Source organism: Podarcis cretensis (assembly GCF_951804945.1).
Source record: "Podarcis cretensis genome assembly, chromosome: 4".
Taxonomy (NCBI): domain Eukaryota; kingdom Metazoa; phylum Chordata; class Lepidosauria; order Squamata; family Lacertidae; genus Podarcis; species Podarcis cretensis.
In genome coordinates this window covers 94,811,298-94,831,074 of record NC_137173.1, presented here as the reverse complement: position 1 = coordinate 94,831,074, position 19,777 = coordinate 94,811,298, and the positions used below count along the sequence as shown (strand labels likewise).

At 44.2% G+C, this 19,777-nt stretch overlaps 1 protein-coding gene across 2 annotated transcripts in view; it reads right to left on the bottom strand.

Annotated features, from left to right (window-relative positions):
• Positions 1-19,777, bottom strand: part of GPC6 (glypican 6) — an 802,940-nt gene that overhangs the window by 453,456 nt on the left and 329,707 nt on the right. The window lies entirely within an intron of this gene.

The window sequence follows — 19,777 nt, the reverse complement described above, 5'->3', positions numbered from 1 at the left end:
ACGCAGGACGTGGTAGAGTGGTTCATGCAATTATTACAACCACACAATTATTTTCACTCCTTCCTGTTTGTTAAACACCTGCTGCACCTATGGGCTTCAGAAAGCATTTTCCTTCCCTTGTCAGGGCAGTATTAAACATCTACCACTCCACCAAGGGGAAAAAGCTGGCGTGCTTGATTAAGATGGGGAGAAAATTTCACAAGAGCACCAGAGGCATCTGATTGTATGAAACCTATCAGCATAGTTACTGGAATATTTCTTAGCACGATCATGTGGGGTTTTTTTTTTTTGGGGGGGTAAATAAAATCATACTGCAGTACTTTATGAGGTTGTTCAGTCAATACATGGCTCTAGTATTCTACTAGAGTAGTAATCACAGTGGATAGAAATCGGTGAATGAGCCAGGGAAATCTCGCACAAAATGCAACCTTCTCGGTGTTAGCATTTGTACATTGTTTGTTGGAAAATGTATTTTACAACAAATAAATTGTACTGGGGAAAAGAAAAGCTATGTAATGTAATGTAACAGCTGCAAAAACTTGTGACTCCAATTAAGGTCACAGAAACGCTGAATCACTGTCTTGTTCACTGGTTAGGTACCTTTAAAAGTGTGTGTGAGAGTGTGTATGTGTCTTAGATAGATAGGAGGGGTGGGAGTTGGCTGGTTGTTTTGCCATTGTTTTGCCGAGTGTGGACACTTCAAGCATACGCTGTATCCAAAGGAGTTTGTGAGGGCAGCCAGGCAACGGACTAATAATTTATGCACTGTGACGAAGGAGTTTTGGAAGCAAGAAGACCCTCTCTTGGGCTCAAGGGAGAGAAATGCTATGTATTGCACCTGATATGTATAAATACTACTGTTTATTAATAGTTGCCATCCTGCAAGTAAAGAGTCATCTTCAACATCTTGTGTGTGAAACCTACTTCATCACTAGGGATTCGAGAGTGAAACCACTGCATCCCTCTGTACGACTCAGAAAAACAACTAACACTTCATTCTTTTTATCCATAGTGGGTAGGATAGGCGAGGACCATGAGATAAAAGTATAGTGGAAATATAGAGTCAACAAACCCCAAATCTAGTTGGTTTCTGAAGGTCCTAGTTACTAAGAGCTAATTCACATGTTTATAGCCTAGCTCACATCTTCGCAATTTCAAGCTACTTAGCACAAAACTCAATGCAAGACTATTCATGCGGCCAGGGTTCAGATCAGGGCCGTGGTTGCTGCTTGAACCCTTTGCCCCCACTGCAGTGCTTATGTGGATCAGAGGCTAGATGTCTGCCATTTGCACTGGGAGCAAACCTTCTTCTGTGCTGATGAAAGCTCTCCTATCAGGTTCCCTAGCTGGAACAGTGCCTTTGTCTCTCTGCTGTCGATGCTTAGAAAAAATATTCATATAACTGCTAAAGACTCTCCTCCCTGGAAGAGAGGGGAGTGGTTGTGGGTGGGAGCCCGAGCTCCGCCCCTAGCAGGGGGCAGTAGCCCCCTGCCTCCCCCACTCACCTGGCTGGCGCCCACGCCCATTGGCAGGCACCCAACCAGGTGCCTCCGAGGGGGCGTGTTCAGCAGCCTATGTGCTGCGGTCCCAGCCCCTCCTCGGCCTCATTCTCCTCTCCGTCGTCTCGTCGCGAGTCACCCACCCTCCACTCCCTTCAAGCTCAGGGTCTTAGTTCCTTGGCCTTGCTATGGACCTTAGGTTGGTCACCCTGGTTGCCCAGGGGGCCTGGTAGGAATTTTTCCATTTGGCATTAGGCTTTTTGGTTTTTTCGCCTACCTCGTAGCAATCGTCACAACTTTTGTGGTATTGGTAGGTAGGTTAGGTATTAGAATAATGTGTTGTGGTGTGTCGAAGAGCTAGGTGTGGCCATCGCCTATGCCTTCAATTTTTGGGTATTCCGTTAAAGGAATCCGGCGGTCGTGTACTCTGTCTGATGCCTGCTTGGCGGGAGGCCATGGCACGACCCTCGGTGACATCAGTGGAGAGCCTATAGTTGGATTAGCATCAACAGGCTCCACCTACTGGTGAATAAACCCCCTTGTTTTAGTCATCCAATGCCTAAGCCAATACCTTATCACTGCTGTAATCAATAAAGTTGTGGCCTTTTCTTGCCCATTAACCTTATATCACGTGTCCTTGTGTATTCATTCCACATTGCGGGGGTCGGGTCCTCGAACCACAATTAGCAGTTGTCTTAATGATACCTCTGGGCTTCCTATAGGCATCTGGTTGGCCACTGTGAGAACATAATCCTGCCCTAGACAGGCTTTGTTGCACCGATCCTGAAGGATTCCTATTATGTCCTCACGCTATCATGTTTAGTGTGGCCTTGGCTACAGGCACATATTGTGAAAGTAAATGCAGTGATACAGAACTCAGATGGATGAAACTATAAAGATTGCATGTGGACTGAAAGGAGAATCAGCTTTTAGAGTTAGCAGAAGTCATTGCTTTACCATTGTCCAGATTTAAGCTTGGATAGAAAACAGGCAGTATTTTAAAATGAGATGAAATAAAGAACATGCTCATGAATGAGAATGTACAAGAATTCGGTAGATACTGACAAAGAGCTTGCTGGATAACACCTGCAGAAAAATCCAGCTATTGCTATTATGCTTCAAGCACATTCATTTGAAGATTGCATTATTCATCTTTAACTCCCTGTTCCACCCCTGTTGTTACTACAAACTCCCAGAAACGATGACCCTACAAGTTTTTTAAAGGGGTTTGTGATTCTGAAGCCAGTTATATGCTGTCCACACAAGTATTTCATTGGATGCATGAATATAACTTACAAAGATGTATTTGACAATTCATTTTAATAGCACTGGATAGTGCAGAGGTTAATGCCCTTCCAACCTCTCTGCAAAGCTTTTTGTTAAGGTTTATGTTGTGACATGACACCCCCCCCCCAAAAAAAGGAGAGAACTCACTGATAACAACTATTGAGTCAACATGTCTCTCCAAGTCTCAGAGCAGATTAAATTTATTTCACCAACTTGAATTCCTTTCGTGGCCTGCATTATGGATTTAAGGTGGAAGTCTAAACAGGAATTAAATAAATCTGCAATGCAAGTTCCCATCTGGTTGCTCTATGAATAAGCAATTCATTCATGTTGCTGCTGTTCATATTAAATACTGACAAATATTAAGACAGCAATCCTTCTGACAGGTACATGCAGGTAGTCCCCACTGAAAGTAATATTCAGCCACGCATAATGCTATACAGGACTGCAGCCTAAGTCTGAAAAACAAAGGGGAAATCTGAACATGTAGAAGAGAACAATAGACATAGCCGGGGAGACACACATTATTTTTGCTGCATCCGTTCCATACCCTCCAACAGTTTTTATCTTGTGAAGTTATTGTGGAGCTCTCACATGTCTTGTGAGATTTTGCCAGAAACCACTGCCACCACACAACTCCAGTGGCAGTGGCAGGCATGTGGTGGCTCCCCTTGGTGGTGCTGCCACACAGGATTCTGCCACCTGAGGCAGTTGCTTCAGTCCACCTTATTGGTGGGCCGGCCGTGCTTCTTACACAAAAATAGGCACATGCTCGCAACATCCCTGTTTTTATACCAAAGACCAATACCTTGATTTCCCCTCTTTAAGAACACAAGAAGCTGACTTCGGGTGCCTTCAGACTGTCAGTATTTCACAGGAGGGATTCAAGTGCGTACTCAAATTTTAGGTCTGCACCTTTAGAGGGGATTAAAAGGCTCTGTCACCCCAGTGAAACAAATTCACTTAAAAATACTTTGGAAAAGGACACAGAAATGCAGCCAAAAGTGTGGAAGATGTGTAAACACCCCACAAGCAAATTAAAATGACTGTAGAATGAATGCTTAATGTCATATAAAGCCTCTCCTCCTTCCGGAGGGGAGGGATTGTGAGTGGGAGCCGATTCCCGCTGGCGCGCCACGCCTCCCAGATGGGCACCCAATCAGGTGACAGCGCGGGGCGTGGTCTAGCCGCTCAAATGCGGCCGCGCCAGCTCTCCCTGCCATTGCGCTGCCGATTTCCATGAGTCACCCACCCACCATTCCCTTTAGTGCGTAGCTTCTCGCTTGACCTTGCTATGGACCCATGGTTGGTCGCCCTGGTTGCCCAGGGGGCCTGGTGGGAGTTTTTTCCAATTGGCAAATTTGCACCGGCCTCTTGGTTTTTTTCGCCTACCTCGTAGCAATCATCACAACTTTCTTGGTATTTGGCGGTTAGGCATTGGAATGTGTTGTTGGTGTATGGAAGGGCAAGGTGTGGCCATCGCCTACCCCTTCACTTTTGGGTATTCCATTAAAGGAGTCCAGCGGTCGTGAATCCTGTCTGATGCCCTGTGGGGCGGGGGGCCATGGCACGACCCTCGGTGACATCAGGGGAGAGCTTATAGTTGTATTTGCATCAACAGGCTCCCCCTACTGGTGGTTAACCCCTCAGCAGACTCACCCCTCTCCAAGTGGGCGGAGTCAAATTTGTTGTTGTCCAATGCCTAAGCCAATACCTCTCTCACATGCTGTAATCAATAAAGTTGTGGCCTTTTCTAGCCCATTAACCTAATATACTGTGTCCACATGTATTTATTATTCCCAAGCGGGGGACGGGTCCTCAAATCACAAACTAAGGTTACCAGATGCCCCCATTTCCCAGGGGCAGTCCCCAGATTTACAAATCAGTCCCCGGACAAAATCCTAACATTCCAACTCATTTCAGTGAAGTGTCATTGAAAAAAACCTGGTAACATTAGTATAAATTCCTGGTAAACAAATGCTCAATAAAGTCTGGACATTGTCTAACTGCTCTGTAAACTTTGTGCAAGCAAATCAGATGGATGCTCAATAAACAGGTGATAGAACAGAATTGTAGAGTTGGAAGGGACCATGAGAGTCATCTAGTCCGTCTCCCTGCAACGCAGGAATCCTTTTTGCTCAACGTGGCCTCAAACCCTGAGATTAAGAGTCTCAACCTCCACTGACTGAGCTACTTGACTGAGCTATAGGAGCCGTTTCACTGAACTACTGGTCCATTTATACTGGCAGGCAGCTGCTCCCCAAGGTTTAACAGCCCTACCTAGAGATGCCAGGATTTAATCTCTACCTCTTAGCCACAACCCTTCCTATTACTACCCAATTATACCGCACCTTGCTGAATGTTCTACTAACTCTGTTGTATGCTGTACTCCTTTCTACTGCAATCAGGTATCTTCCACCACTTTTAAAAACTAGGCTATGAAGTTATACTACAGGGGGAAAAAACCCACAATTATTTGAAACATGTTATCAATAGCTCAAAGCAGACCTCAGAAAGCATGTGCAAGATGGAGGACTCTGCAGTCCACAGAGCCCAGTTTTGGCTGGGGAGGGCAGGGTATAAATAAAATTTATTATTATTATTTATTATTATTATACACCTGTATACACTTACATGAATGTAAGCTGTCCGTTAATGATGCAATAACCTAACGGCTCAATCGATTTAACTTCTAAGGACCCTGGAGAGGCAACTAAACCTTGAAATCTGTATACATTATCAAACTCATATTACCCATTTTTAACCAGTCATCTTCAAAAGGCAGAAATAGCAACAAATCAGGTATTGCGATTTTATAGAGACGGTTGGCATTAAGGATGTTTGAGGAATTTGTTCTTTACAAATATGGGCACAGTTACGTACAGTGGTCTACAACTCCCAGCCTAAAGGTATGGTTTCTGCAATTTTGCAATGCAGTTTTGTGCCTCCAAAAAATAACACTGTACAAAAGTCCATTTAAAAATCAATTATTTGGGGATAAAACATGTTTTTTGTATTTTGAAGTATTTAGAAGTAAAGTCTGTTTAGAAATGCATATATTGTGAGATGTTCAAATTATGCATATAAATATTGAAATATGAATTTTCAGACTTCAAAAAAAAATGTAGATTAAGAACAAAACAGAATGCAGCTCAGTTATGAATGAATGCAGTAATTACAAAGTGATACGGACTGGAAATAGACTGATCTATCCATTCCTTGTTGGACTGAAGAAGTTCATTCCATGACAGGCAACTAAAACTTAAGAAGTACGGCAGCAAACGTACAGCTGGTAGGCTGTAAGTTACCACACACCAACTGCTTGAATCTTGGCCTAAGAAAATGTTAGCCAACAGAAAACAGCAAGAAAGGAACTTCTTGAGCAGTAATGGGCCAGAACTCATAGAAACATGATTTTATTCCATTGTCAAATTGGTCTCAAAATGGTCTCATGCCTATGAAAACTCTCTTGATATATTTTTTTTAAGGACTCTTCCCAAATCTGATGCTCTCCTGACATTTTGGACTACAGCCCACACCATCTCTGATCATTGGCCAAGCTGGCTACAAATCACAGAATTGTACAGCTGGGAGGAACCAGTTGCAGTCAAAAACATTTGCAGGGCACCAAGTTGGTGAAGGTCAATTTTAATTGTTACTTTAATAATAATAATAAAATGCTTTTCTTGACCTTTTGAGGGCTATGTTTCCTGAAGGCATTCTTTCCATCTTTTGCAACAACTTCTTCACCATTTTGAAGGTAGTGTTCAAATTGTCAAGTTCACCTTTAATTTACTGTTTTGTGCTAAGCATACGTGCATCTTTCAAGCTCACATGAAAGGCTTCCTCAATTCACTGTCATCTTTGTACTCGTCTCTGAATCCTCAGAGTGATTCCCCCAAGAAGGAACTTAATAAAGAGCAATCCAACACTGGGGTGGGGGTGGGGAGTTAGGGCAAAAGCAAAGTGCTGGCTGAATGTGATGGTGCTATCAATTAACTTATTCCTGTTTGCACTGTCCAAAAATTTAAGCTCTAAGCAAAGTTGCTGCCTGCATAACTGGACCAGCGTTGAAGACATTAGAGTAAGCAATTCCACAGGAGACCAGGATCTCAAATCCTATTCTCTTCAGAGATTTGCAGTTAATCATTTGATAATAGTCTATTCCTCAAATATAAGAATATCTAGGACACACCCATGATTTTAGCCAATGGATACAGTGCAAACTAACCAGGATGCAATTCAAAAATGGATGAATGAATGATCATTCTAGATTATCATTAGCTAGCTTGGATTTTGCAAAACAAATTAATTTGCTTGGTTTCTAACATCATGACAACCCGATGATGGTCAAAACGCTGGTTACTTTTTTAAAAAGGTTCACTTGTGGGAATGCCATTTGTTTCTAACAAACTGAAAACCCAAATTGCAAACTCAGAAAGCAAATTAGGATCATGAGGCTAGAAATCTATAAATATATAGGTTCAAAGAAAGATTGGAAACAAATCTGCCTTGTGAGGAGTAGAAGTTTGATAAAATTAAATAATTTGTATTGATCTGATTTTTTTGGGGGAAATATTTTGTTTTTATTAGGTATGGAAATTTCCTCTTCCTTTCTCACATGTAACCTATTTTGATATATATATATATATATATATATATATATATATATATATATGCATGCTATATAGAATAAAGTAAAGAAACAATGTGACCTTTTATGGAGAAGCATGCTCCTCTCTTTTTATTGTATCTTTAATGTTGCTATGGGTAACATATGAAACAATGAGAGTTAGAAACTCACATTTTCAAATGAAGCCTGAGTCACACCAGTATGTAGCACATCCATTAGAGCTTGTGGTGGAAGCTCAGCTCCCCAATTCATGATGTAATCCAAGGGATGTAGTAAATAGGTTCCCTGGACATCAGAAACAGGAAAGGCTTAAAGGTAATTCACATAGGTCTTGTTGCAAGTTTGGGTTTGTATTTCGCAGCTTGCTAAAGCATAGTGTAATGGTTCTAGGGGTTGCTTGTGCGTAAGTTGGCGCTACACCTGGCTGGGTTACCTGGGTGAACCCTATTCTGTCTGGACAGCCACTCACCCGTGGCTGTCTCAATCGCTGGCAGAATCCGTCAGTGGGCGTTTCTTGAACTTCTTCCAGCAAAGAAGTCTTTGACGCCCAGTCTCCTCCTACTCTCCCTGCGCGGAAGTCTTCTGCGCAGGGAGGGTGTGGGCAGCGGAGGACCCGTGCTCTCCCCGCTGGTCTCCGGCGAGGAGTCCTGGAGCCTTCTCTCCGATTCCCTCATCTCCCCCCCCTCCTCCACTGGTGCTACGCTGATTTCCTTCCCCAGCAGGTGGGCTGCCTCTCTCCCTACTGGGACCCTCTCCAGCATCCCTCTGGAGCCTTCCCTCCGCCTCTGGCTCCGATGGCAGTTCCCTGACACATAGCTTAATAGTTGGGGTCATGCACAGAGGTTATGCGCTCCCTTCATTACTCCTCTAGTCTCTTCTCTTCCTTGGCATTTGCATTCAAAACAGAGAGCTTTGGTTTAATGCCAGTTTGCTAAACAGGATCTTAACTAGGGCTTTCCCCCCCAGCTGGAACTCACAGGAACTCACATCCAGTACCTCTCAGGTGGGTGCCATTGCCAAGCGAGGCATTCTTGATGAGTTCCAGCACCTCTTTTTCTAGACAAAAATATTACTGATCTTTTTTTATTATTATTATTAACATATAAAACACATACATATACATTTACAGAATACACGTACACAACACACAACCTTATTCTCATAACATAAAACATACCTACATTACAATGGTACCTCGGGTTACATACGCTTCAGGTTACAGATTCTGCTAACCCAGAAATAGTGCTTCAGGTTAAGAACTTTGCTTCAGGATGAGAACAGAAATCATGCTCCAGCGGCGCGGGAGCAGCTGGAGGCCCATTAGCTAAAGTGGTGCTTCAGGTTCAGCACAGTTTCAGGTTAAGTACGGACCTCCAGAACAAATTAAGTACTTAACCCGAGGTAACACTGTACTCTATACCTACCTACCACACGGACACCCACCAAGTGACTTGACTTCCATCCGTTCTTGTTACACTACTTTATTTTTCCAACTAGCTTAAACACATTTCATTATTTCTTTAATCTCTTCTTCTATCTTAACTTTACTCTCCTTTCACTCTAATCATTTTCTGGATTCACTCAATAACTGTCAGAACATCTACTTTTTCCACATAATTTTTGATGTATTCCTTAAAGATAGCCCACTCTCACTGATCTTAACTATTCCCCAAACATCTGTGAGATGCCGGTATATTTTAACAAACCTTCGATCCATATTTTAACAGCTCCTCTCATATTTCCTAAACTTTCTGAGAAACATATGATAAAGGCAAGCTTCTGTATATTCCCGTTTGCAATAAACCTTTAACAAGGGCAAGCAAACATTTTCTCCAGTATGTTCTGGTAAATTGATGGGCAGCGCGAAGGGCCATACTATCCTCCTGAATCTGTTCCAGCAGCTGTTAGCTCAGCAGGAAGAACAAGCTTCCTCATTCCAAAAACCACCAATTACCACAAAGACAAACCTCTTCCCTTCCTCCAACTGGTTTGTCTAGTAAAATGCGCAATATGATACTGGTAGTGATGCCTCTGTAGGCAAGGCAGTTCCACTAACTTTCCCCACATTAGTTTATCCACTCTTTTGATTAGAAACAGGATGGTCATTATGTATTTTTCCAGAAGCTGTTAAAATCAGAGCTGCGGTTTAAGTTGAGGCTAGTGATGGTGAAAACACTACTTTAAGAGTAGTTAGAGTCATTATGTTTTTACAAACTTGTGTGCACAAAGGCTGCCCATTTAAATTATATACAAATTGATTGTATTCATTTGAATCTGAGTGCTGTTCCAGCACAAACACACAATTTAAAACAAAAGCATCCATTATAGTAAAATTTGGGTTAAATCCCAACTCAATGTCCAACCCATTAACCCCTGCCCGTATGGGCCAGTCTTGCCAGACTCTAGGGTTGTGCGCTCATCTCACTCTATAGGCTGGGAGCCAGCACTGTCCGCAGACACTTCCGGGTCACGTGGCCAGCATGACAAGCTGCATCAGTGCAGCACATGGAACGCCGTTTACCTTCCCGCTGGTAAGCGGTCCCTATTTATCTACTTGCACCCGGGGGTGCTTTCGAACTGCTAGGTTGGCAGGCGCTGGGACCGAACGACGGGAGTGCACCCCGCCGTGGGGATTCGAACCGCTGACCATACGATCGGTAGGTCCTAGGCACTGAGGTTTTACCCACAGCGCCACCCGCGTCCCTGGTCCAACCCATTACAGGACCTTAAACAAGTCATCATCCCTTAATCTCAGCCTGGATTCAGAGAAGACATTAGCTGTCCTTGGACATTTCATAGAATTATAGAGTTGGAAGGGATAATGAAGACCATCTAGTCCAACAAGGTTGTGCGCTGCACATATCGTCAAAAGTAAGATTCCGTTCTGGTGGCTTTTGCCAGTTCCTTCTTTCCCAATAGTCCCAGGCCACAGATCGAAATCTCGCCCAACTCTTGCATTCAAATCACCCAGGAGGATAATCTTATCTTCCTTAGGTGTCTCTGATAGGACAGTATCCAGCTGAGAGTAAAAATTTTCTTTAATGTCTTCATCGGCATTCAGCACTTATAATAGCAGCCTGTTGGTTTTTGGTGAGCTTTATTTGAAGGGTTGAGAGTCGCTCATTAATGCTGGTAGGGTCTTCTAGTCCAACGCCCTGCGATGCAGGAATCTTTTTTACCCAAAGTGGGGCTCAAACCCACAACCCTGGAACTAAGAGTCTCATGCTCTACCAGCCGAGTGCTTCACACCAGTGCTTCACACAACTGCAGTCACAATGGGTTGAGGAACAGTGAGGTTCTGATTTCTTGCCTTGCCTCCATTACCTGGTCCACTGCCCTCTCCTACCCTGAAGTGGTAACATACATAACAGGGCAACAGCTGTAAGCATGTAGGCAGACGGTGAGATTCTAAACCCTGGAAGATAAGGATTCTAAATCATTTGGAGAGGCTAAACACATGCAGCGGTGTCCTCATTGCACAAGATTACCCTTGCAACATCATCAGGGCCATGTCACGAGGTGACAAGGATGTGACAGAGAGGCAGGAAGTGTCGTGGAACAATTGTAATGGACTGGTTTGATGACGAGGAGTGGTGGGAGGCACCAGCTGGAGTGGCCCCAGGGGAGGAAAGCTCAGAGCCAGGGGATTGGTGAGATGGTGATAAGTGGTCAAAGGGAGAAGGAGTAGACCAGGAGCAGGAAGTGTCAGAAGCAGTAGTTAGTGAATAGGAAGAGGCTGCAGCAGAGCACAGTTCAGAGCAGAAGCAGGAGCCAGGGAGTTTCCCCCTCTGCCTGCGATCAGGTCCCCTCTCCCCATATCTCCTAGAACACAAAGAACAGAGAGTGGTTGTGCGCAGACACAGGCTGAGACTGTGTGGGAAAGTCCCTGAAGAAGAGGAGTCCCAGTGGGCGCTGAGAAGATGGGGACCTGCAGTCCTCGCAACTGCTTCACTGGGGCATGGCCCCCCCAGAGAGAGTTGCTGCGACCACTAGGCCACAGCTGTGGTTTGTTTCATTGAATAAAGAATTAACTTCACTGGCCTTGGTTGATTTATTGTTTTGTTGCTCACCTACGCCTGACTCCAGCCCTGACAGCCAGTGGACATGACTTGGGAAATATGGCATTGTGGGGAAAAGCACTATCACATTTACGTTTTTTTAAGCCACTATGTAGATCAGGCCTAAAGGTCCACTAAGCCAAACTTAGCCCACCAATTGTTCTGCCAGGTACTTCCTGTTCTTGCACTCTTAGGCAAAAACAGCATGGATATCATACACTGAGCTAGATTTTGATGAACAGATTCCCTTGGCTTTCTGCTGTTAACGCACAAGAGCAAAATATTTTATCCACCACTGTGGAGGTTTTTCTTTCCTTTTTTTTCCCTTTCGGTAACACCTTTTCAAGTTGAAATGAATGCACTGCCACCATATAAAAGCCCACCCTGTTCTTTTCAGAGCCTCGTCTGACAAGAAACAGTCAAAAGTCATTTAGCGCCTGACATTGATGTAACTTTGCCATGAGCAACTAAAGCAATTATGAGGCCTGGTTTGGGCACAGCTGAACCACGTTGATAAGGAGGCAGTGAAAAATGACACATCACAGAGGCTGGATGGCTTCATCGGCACATCGGTAAATCAGCAGAAATGTCCCCAGTGTTCTTCATAAAGAGGCAGGCACATAAGCCAGGGTTGAACTGGGACACTTTTATTTAAATCTCAAACTAAAATCAGCAGAGAGGGATGACTATGGGGCAGGAACTAACTTCACTGTATAACTATAGCCATTGGGTGACCCACCCTTGCCTAAGGAATTAGGGCATGGCTTCCTAGCCTGCCCCAATTCCCAGGCCACACTTTGCAGGTGAGAAGGGAGGCCTTATCTTGTCACTTCACCCCATGACTGCAAAACCCCAGGTGGATGAGGGAGTTTGGCCTCAAAGGAGGCCCTTATCTCACCCTCTGAACTGCGGAGTCTGAGAAGTGAGCCTTGGGATCGACTCATCACCTGAAATGTGCCTAAAGGATGTCACCAGGCTAAACCAAAACATTTCTTTTCTCACATCTCTATTTAGTCCCCTTTCTTCACCTCCAAGAGGAGCTCTTGTAGCCCCCTCTGCAGATCAGTAGAAAGATGTCATTGCTGACATCCATCAAGGACTCCACCAAGGCTATACACTTCAACCCCATTCCCACCATACTTTCATGGCCGATTACTTGACCTCACCGGCCCTGAACTGCAAGCCAAACTTCCCTGTTGACTTCTGGGCCTTGGCCTATTTATTCCCCTAGGATCAAGAGTACTGTTGAGCTCTTCTCAGCATATTTCAGACCAAACTAAAGAAATTGCCGGCCAACGTCCTTTCCTGCATTCACTCCAGGTTTTGCTCAGCTGACAAGGCCTACAGCAACTGCCAAGTCATCTGCAGTCGGCCTAGGCTGTTAAGGACCCTCCTACAGAAGTTGGGTCCTACCACGCCACTGGCCTTCTTGTGAGTAAGGGAGCAGTAAGGAGAACCAACTCTCTCAGAGTCTCTAGGCCAGCGGTTCTCAACCTGTGGTTCCCCAGATGTTGTTGGACTACAACTCCCATCATTCCTGAGGTCTGGCCTTGCTAGCTAGGGGTGATGGGAGTTGTAGTTCAACAACATCTGGGGAACCACAGGTTGAGAAAGGCTGCTCTAGGCTCACTCCTACCCTTCCCCGCTCCACTGTGTTCAGGCCAAGATGTAGTCCTAAGCGCAGTTTGAGGCCTCTTTCTGCTGCTGATGTAAACGGAGAGGCTCGAGGGAAGTCAGCTTGTCCCTTAAATAGGGATCATGCCCTGCCACCCTCCTCAGACCACTTTAGGAATGCACCGATCAGAGCCAAGGATTTTCCCACTCGGCCTCTCTTGACCAACAGCCCACAAATGTGCCCAGCCTTCCAGGCACCATCTAGGGCTTCTGGCTGAACGTTCCTCTGATGGTAATAAAATCATCTAACAAGGGAGGTGGTATTTTTTACTACTGCCTGCATTTTTACTGACCAACTGAAAGGGAGAGGGGAGGAAATACTCCTGTATGCTATGGTCAAACGCCACAATACAGTACTAGCATGCAGCTAACTCCAACATTTCAAAAATTAATAGTAAGTATGGGGTAGTGTGGCAATTCAATTTGGAGAGGGAGGGTGGCACTGTGGTCTAAACCACTGAGCCTATTGGACTTGCCGATCAGAAGGTTGGCAGTTTGAATCCCCATGATGGAGTGAGCTCCCGTTGCTCTGCCCCCAGCTCCTGCCAAGTGCAAGTAGATAAATAGGTACCACTGTGGTGGGAAGGTAACCGGCGCTTCTGTGCACTCTGGTTTCTGTCATGGTGTTCCATTGTGCCAGAAACAGTCTAGTCATACTAGCCACATGACCCAGAAAGCTGTCTGTGGACAAACACCGGCTGCCACGGCCTGAAAAGCAACCCCAGAGTCGCCTTTGACTAAACTTAACCATCCAGGGGTCATTTACCTTTACCTTTTTTCATTGGCACCATAAGAACATGGCCTATTTAGTCCAGCATCCCATTCTCACAGTGGCCAACTTAATGCTGATGGGAAGCGCATAGGTAGGACCAGAGCATGAGAGCACTTTCCCCTTCTGCAGCTTCCAGTAACTGGTATTCAGAAGTGTACTGACTCCAACAGTTGAGGTAGTAAACACAACGTTTTGGCAGGGGCCCAGTGGGAATGGGAAGGCTATCCAATCACACTTCTCTACACTCCCTCTTTGACCCTGAATGACCAAGAAACATTGCTTTAATTTGTAGACTCAAAGGCCTAGGTGCCTCAGAGCTGGTAATATCTGTGCCTGGACTGTAGGCAGGGTCTTCTATGATGGAGAATTCCTGTATAATTTAAATCTATCCTAGGTTAGAAAAATTGGAATAACCACAGGTAAGGGATTGGGGTGGGTGGGAACTGGGTTTCTTCCTGACGTGCCAGCTTTTCTTTGTACAAGAAATGTTTTTGGCTTGGTGAATTATGAGTGCCCACATCTGATATTTGAAATGGCGTAGACTTAACTCAGGGTTACCATTTCAGTGAGAACTTGGCTATAGACAGCTTCATAGTTTGAGGAAAGTATAATTACCCTATAATTAAATCATCCATGCAAACGCCTAACAAGATTTGTTTTCCCCTAATACTGAAGAAAATGCATGGGGTTGCAGCCAAGGATAGTCCTACTCAAAGCAGACCCGTGATTAGCTTAGGCTCATTAATTTCAATGGATCTACTCTAAGTAGAATTTAGTTGGCTATCTGGTGGATGTTTCATGAAGTGTTTGAAACTTTAATGGATTTCCAGAAGTTGGCAGGGATGTAAGGTTTTGGCTGTACACCTGGCAAATCAATTAAACCTGTACAACAGCTACCTAATTAACTTGGCTTAAGATCAAGCTCTTTTAGCAGCCTAGACATCTAAGCAGAGATGACTGAGTGGTATGGAAAAGTTTTGCTACAGTGAAACCAACAGTTGCAGTATAATGCTCCTTTTCCTTTTTTTTTTTTTTTACCAGTCATTTTTTAAGGGGACACACACTCTTAAAATGAAGAACAACTCATATTTTATTTGCAGGCAAACTAAAAGTTTAGCCAGGTTTGCCTGCCCTCTTTTGCTTCCCAAAACCCCCACCTACAAGTGGCAATTAGCAGTGGGTGAGAAAAGAGAGTGCTCAAACTTCCCTCTGCCAGTTGCTGTCTTCTGAAACTCCAATCTTCTTGCTGCTTTTGAACACGCAGGATCAAGACCATGCTTGAGAGGCAAACACCATATCAGAAAAGTTGCAGGGTGGGTGATGAATGGCAGGGGAAAGGCTGAATGCTCCCTTTCCTCAGGTCACTTCTCTTACTTTATTTCTTTTTCAAGGCAGAATGGGCCGTTTAGCTAGTTGCTCCAGAGTAATGTGCTCCCCCCCTGATTCTTACTCTAGGTGTCGGTCTGTGAAATCACTATACTGGAACTGTGGCAACAACCTAGAAGCACAGTGCAACAATTGGCAAGACTGAGTCACAACTACAAAGATCGGGTCAAAACTGGCAAGGCAGAGTCACTTTGAGAAATGTTACGTCTAGGCAGGTAAGGCAGTCTGGTAAGGTCAGGTCAAGATACATATAGCAAGGTCTGGCTTAGTCAAGGGGGAAGCCATCAGGACCTTGGACAGATCACTCTGAGAAAGCAGGCTAGAGAGATTTCATTCACAGAAGAGGGCACTGATGCAAATACAGTGGTACCTCAGGTTACATATGCTTCAGGTTACATATTCTGTTAACCCAGAAATAGTGCTTCAGGTTAAGAACAGAAATTGTGTTCTGGTGGCGCGGCAGCAGCAGGAAGCCCCATTAGCTAAAGTAGTGCTTCAGGTTAAGAACAGTTTCAGGTTAAGTACGGACCTCCGGAACGAATTAAGTACTTAACCCGAGATACCACTGTATTCTGAGGGGTTTTGAAGGATGGCCAGTCTGGTTCTCACAGTCTTTTGCTGAGCAACAATGAGCAAGCTCAGGGGAGTGGGAGGCCAGCCAACAAACACAGTCTCAGGGGTGCACTTGCTGTAGGCAGAGTCTGTATCCAGACTCAGGTCCAGTCTTAGGGTCATACAACAGATTACTGTGGTCAGATGGCCCAGGGAGCAGGAAAACTGAAGATCAAAGGTCAAGAGGAGCAAGAAGCAGCAAGGTTGGGCCAGCAACAACAAGCTAGAAATCCTGCTTAAGAAGGCTGAAGCCAACTGGTTCGCATTAGCACCTTCTCCTCAGAGTTCTTGAAGGCTGATCAGCTGCAGTCAGTCTGCCTTCTCCCCCTTCAGACTGCTGTTCAGCCAGTGTAGCTGACTCCTGGCCCATGACACCAGTTCTGTTGTTGATCGTGCACCACTCTGAACAGTTGGCATGTACCCGTAAAGAACCATTGCTTTGTTTTACAGCCATTTGATCACACAATGTGGGTGACTGGAGATGCCCCTGGAGCGATTTTCTGAAACAAAGCAATGTCCTCTGGCCTTGAAGGACCTGTAGTGAGGGATGGTGAACTTTCAAAGAGGTGCTTATTATCTTCCCCTCTGCCTGAATGTTGGCAAAGCTGAGGAAGACCATGCTATAAAGAAACAGATATACTTCTTAATATGCAAATATATTTCCAAACACAGGAAATCTTATGGGAGAGGGGGCAAAAAGGAGGAAGAAAGTCAGCTGATGGCAGTGTAAGCTACCAGAGTCATTAAACATTATCTTTCAAAAAACATTTTATCAAGCAAAGAGACACAGAAGTTGTGCTGGGTGTTTAAATAAGTAAGTGGAGGAAAACGAATCGCTTTCATGAGAGTTTTGATAAAGATAACAAAAGGTGACAGGATCCCATGAAGGAGAGCACGTTGTCATTTTCTTTCAGTGCTGAAACTCTTTCTCTCTTCTTTATCATGGCATTTCCAGAGACACTCAGTCATTTTCTGGGATCAGATAAGAAAGGATTCTGGCCAGTCACTTAAATGCAACAAGGTTAAATACTGCTCAGAGCATCAGATAAAGTAACTAAAATATTTAGATGCCTTGCTTTTTTTTGAAGGACTTCCGAGTGCATCTTAAAAGAAATACATTCCTACCAGGCATGTGTAGGGGCTTTGTACAAATCCCAAGGGGTGTGTCACAGCTTTGTAAGAATTCTGGGCTTGTCTGAGGCAAAGCGGGGACCCTCCCCAATGCCTCCTAGTGCTTCAGAGATTCTGATGCTCCCAAAATGCTTCTTAGAAGTAAACCCACCAAATACAATGTTGCTTATGCCTAGGATTCAGCCTAAAGGCCAGAATCAAACCCTGAGTCCTGCTGGTGGAAACCGGTGCAAGTTTGTCTGTCTAACTGATTTATAGCTCCTTGGTTCTTTTCAGCAACCCCTTTAAGGCATGGGGATCAGAATACAGTGGTACCTTGGGTTACATATGCTTCAGGTTACAGATGCTTCAGGTTACAGACTCCGCTAACCCAGAAATAGTACCTCGGGTTAAGAACTTTGCTTCAGGATGAGAACAGAAATTGTGCGGCAGCAGCAGGAGGCCCCATTAGCTAAAGTGGTGCTTCAGGTTAAGAACAGTTTCAGGTTAAGAACAGACCTCCGGAATGAATTAAGTACTTAACCAGAGATACCACTGTACTTAAGTTTCCACAAATGTTGGTGCGAATATGCACAAATGTTTACTCATACTTTGATCCCACCACCAATTCTTAGATTTTGAAAATTCCAAGAGGCACAATCTCCCCATAGGCTTTGGCATCTGGCAAATGACACGTTCATTTTGAAATCTCTAATTTAGTTATAGGCAATTATTGGGCTAGGGCATTATTTGGGTTTTGGTTTTTTTTGCTGGGGGCGTTGCTGTTATTGATGTTAATTTTTTTTGTATCTTTGCTTTGGCTCTTAAAATTCATGTGGAAATTGTTTGATTTGGTTGTGCACTTTTTGATGTTTTATTTATTATGACTAGTTTTTATTGTAATTGGGGGGGGTGTCATTTTGTAAGCCGCATTGAACCTGGTTTTGGCTATGGAAAGGTGACATACAAATAAAATTATGTATGTGTGTAAAATACAGTGGTACTTTGGGTTACAGATGCTTCAGGTTACAGACGCTTCGGTTACAGACTCCGCTAATCCAGAAATAGTACCTCGGGTTAAGAACTTTGCTTCAGGATGAGAACAGAAATTGTGCTCTGGTGGTGCAGCGGCAGTGGGAGGCCCCATTAGCTAAAGTGGTACCTCAGGTTAAAAACAGTTTCAGGTTAAAAACAGTCCTCCAGAACGAATTAAGTTCTTAACCCGAGGTACCACAACAGTGGTAGACCTGTTGTCTACAACAACAACAGGACCAGTCAAAGGTGACTATCGGGTTGCGGCGCTCATCTCATTTTCAGGCCAAGGGAGCCAGCGTTTGTTCACAGACAGCTTTCCAGGTCACATGGCTAGCATGATTAAACTGCTACTGCCACATAGAGGACTGTGACGAGTGCCAGAGCACATGGAAATGCCGTTTACCTTCCCACCACAGCAGTACCTATTTTTCTACTTGCACTGGTGTGCTTTCAAACTGCTAGGTTGGCAGGAGCTGGGACAGGAGCAACAGGAATGCACCCTATCGTGGGGATTCAAACCACCGACCTTCCGATCAGCAAGCCCAAGAGGCTCAGTGGTTTAGACCACAGCGCTACCTGCAAATAACAACAACAACAACAACAACAGCAACAACAACAACAACAAACAGTGTTGGGAAGAGGCTACCCCTCTCCTACCTTGCACTCCCACACCCCTAACTGGCTTAAAGATGCCCTGTAGCTAAAACAACGAAAACACTATATCCACCATGCAGTTGCCAAGGGGTCAAGAAGTGGAAGGGGGATCAGTCCACACTAGGCTCCCCAAAGACTTTGCTAGTGGCATGGACCCTGGCATTTGCCCTATCACACCACATGGTGGTGCCAGGCCGAAGTTCCAGATTTATATCCATAAGTGAAGTAAAATAACTGAGGAACAAACTGTCAGAGAAGTTTTAAACTTGTAGAAGAGCAAAATATTTCTCTATCCAGTACCTCGTATGAGGCTTGAATACCAAAAGCATGGTTGAGGAGTCTTTGAAAATACACTAACTTCAGGGAGGAGAAAAATCCTTGTACTTATTTCTCCCCTTCTCCATTATGTTATTGTTTTGACATGCTAAAATCACTGGAAGCAGTGTGTGTGTGTGTGTGTGTGTGTGTGTGTGTGTTTGCATGAATAGCTATAAACCCCTCAGAAAGGCTGATGCCTGAAGCCCAATCTACACATTCAGAAGAAGGAAATAGTAAGAAGTCTCAGGCAAGAAATGTTCAACAGCTTTCACTGAAGATTAAATTTAAAGATAAAAAAAAAATTGAGAAACTATTCCTCTTTAAAATAACCTTTGCAATGCTTTTACAGCTGGGTGTCTTTTCTCACTTTTTGAACAATTCATTCATACTGCCAGACAGCATTCATGTAAAATATCACATTAGTTCTGAAGTGTCAGGGGCACCAAGTTCAAAAACTATTCCTGTAGTTTACACTTTATGATAACAGGCCAAACTGATTGAAACTGCCTTTTTAAATATATATATATATATATATATATATAAAAAATAAACCAGAGTTATTTAAGAGTTTGAAGGAAAGCCAAGGAAATCCCTCCTTTCATTTCCTGGCTCTAAACACTTTAATTTTCTGGCTAGAGGAATCAATTTGTCCAAGCCTCTGTTGTTCAACAATTCACATTACATTACCCAATATTTTAATGCATTTCCTTATATTTTCTCCTGTCCAGGCATCTTTGGC